The following is a 2,147-nucleotide window of genomic DNA, read 5'->3' as shown; positions in this document are numbered from 1 at the left end:
AGCAGCATTAAGTCCATCCACATTGTTGTGCGACCACCACCGTCCTTCTCCGGAACTTTTTCATCTCCCCAAACTGTAGCTCTGTCGCCATTCAACAGTAACTCCCAATTCCTCCTCATCCCACCCCTGGCAACCACCACGTTACCTTCTGTCTCTACAAATTTGATTACTCCAGGGATTTCATATTACTACTCATAAATACTCATAGAGTAGTTGCTTTTTTCTTGTGACTGGCTTATTTCACTTAGCACAATGTCTTCAAGGTTCATGCATGTTGTAGCATGTCTCAAAATTCCCTTCCTTTTTGAGGCTGAATAATATTCCATTGTATGTACAGACTACATTTTGTTTATTCATTCATCCATTGATGGGCGCTTAAATTGCTTTCACCGTTTAGTTTTTATGAATAACACTGCGATGAACATGGGTGTACAAATATTTCTTCCTGCCTCTGCTTTCAATTCTTTGGGCTAGATGCCCAGAGGTGGAATTGCTGGACCATATGGTCATTCTGTTTTTAAGTTTTTGAGGAACCATCATACTGTTTTTCACAGTGGCCGCACCATTTTACATTCCCACCAACGATGCACGAGGGTTCAATTTCTCCGCATCTTTGCCCAACAGCTTCCATTTTTAGTAATGAATTCCACCCATTGGCATATATTGTTATCACAGGCTTACTCTGTAGCCTCCCTCTAGGTTGTTAACTGCTGGAGGGAAGAGTCTCTATTCTGTCCTGCCTCTGGGACATATGGCTAATTGTTTCTCATCACCTCTCTTGCTTCCTGGGCCCTGCTTGCTGGGAGGGCGGGCAACACAGGGTAGCCGATGATTCCTAATTCCAGCAAAGGCAGCGTCGTGGTGGAACATGAAGTCGTCATGGAGGCAGACTTCACTTCAGAGTTTCAGGAGCTGTTTGCAAACCTCACTAAGATCATAAAGGCCAAGGTTATGAATGAGACCGGAAAGCTACCCAGTAATTCTGAAGCGTGCAAAAGTAAGCCCACCTAAAACCCCTTGATGTTGGTGGGGAAAGGATGGGAGGGGTCGCTTAGGGAGGTCTCAGCCCCGTCCCCACACCTCACATCTCTCCTCTCTTCCGGAGCTCCAGAGACCTCCCTCAAGGATCCAGCAGTCAAGCCCGGATACCTTCCACAGACTCTGTGCTGCTGCCAGCAGGTCCCTCCCAGTCCCGGGCTGAGGTTGTCATCAGCCCTAACGTCCCCATCTGAGCAAGCTCACAGGCCCAGCTGCACCTGGGGATGGGCCAAAGATCCTACTAGTCTTGTCCGCAGCAAGGAGGAGGGGAAGGCTGGCTGCCCCCAGGGGGCAGAGGTGCCGTATCTATTTTGTTCTTTCCCACCACCCTGGGCAGATGTCTCATTCCTGTGCTACAGTGAGGAGGACACCTTCGTGAATGAGACCGTGAAGCTTGGCTTTGACCCGCAAGGTGAGCAGCTCCGCAGAGTGTGGATGGTAAACCTGAGGGCTACAGAGGGCGTGTTCACCAGGCTGACGCTTCCTGCCCGCCCCCACCCCCAGAGCAGTGCACTCAGAATGTTGCCAAGGAATTCGCCCAGTTCTGCTATGTGGATGATCTGGATGGGAAGCTGGCCTGTGTGACCAAGTGCACCCTGGGGACGAAGTCGCAAATGAACTGTCACCACGGCAGGTGCCAGCTTCAGCAAAGTGGCCCCCGTTGCCTGTGAGCGCCTGTTCCCTCTAAGCCCAGCATCTACCCTCTCCGGTGGCAGGGCCCCACTCTCCCCGACAGTCACCCAAGGGGGCAGGGTGGGAGTGGGCAGAGCTCGCAAGGCACCCCTCCCCCCTCCCCTACACCCCTCTTTCTTCTACCCAGGTCTCTCATCTTCCACCCCACCAGAGGGAGAGGGAGGTGCAGATTATAGACACAGGCATCGTAGGACTGAGCAAGCCCCTTCCTGAAAAAGTTCCAGTTATCAATTTCCAAATCTATATCTATGGATCTCTATCTCCATCTGTCATTCGTTTCCCTGACATCATCCCAGCCACCGTGCCATTATCACCTCCCGCTGTAGCTGGGACGCTACATTTGGGAGATCATAAATTAAAGTACAAAATATAAAACACGGTCACAGGCTGTCAAAGTGCCAGCTACTTAGTGTTTA

The sequence above is a fragment of the Lipotes vexillifer genome, unplaced genomic scaffold (assembly GCF_000442215.2).
Source record: "Lipotes vexillifer unplaced genomic scaffold, Lipotes_vexillifer_v1.1 scaffold12, whole genome shotgun sequence".
NCBI classification, from domain to species: domain Eukaryota; kingdom Metazoa; phylum Chordata; class Mammalia; order Artiodactyla; family Lipotidae; genus Lipotes; species Lipotes vexillifer.
This window is presented reverse-complemented; position numbering follows the sequence as displayed.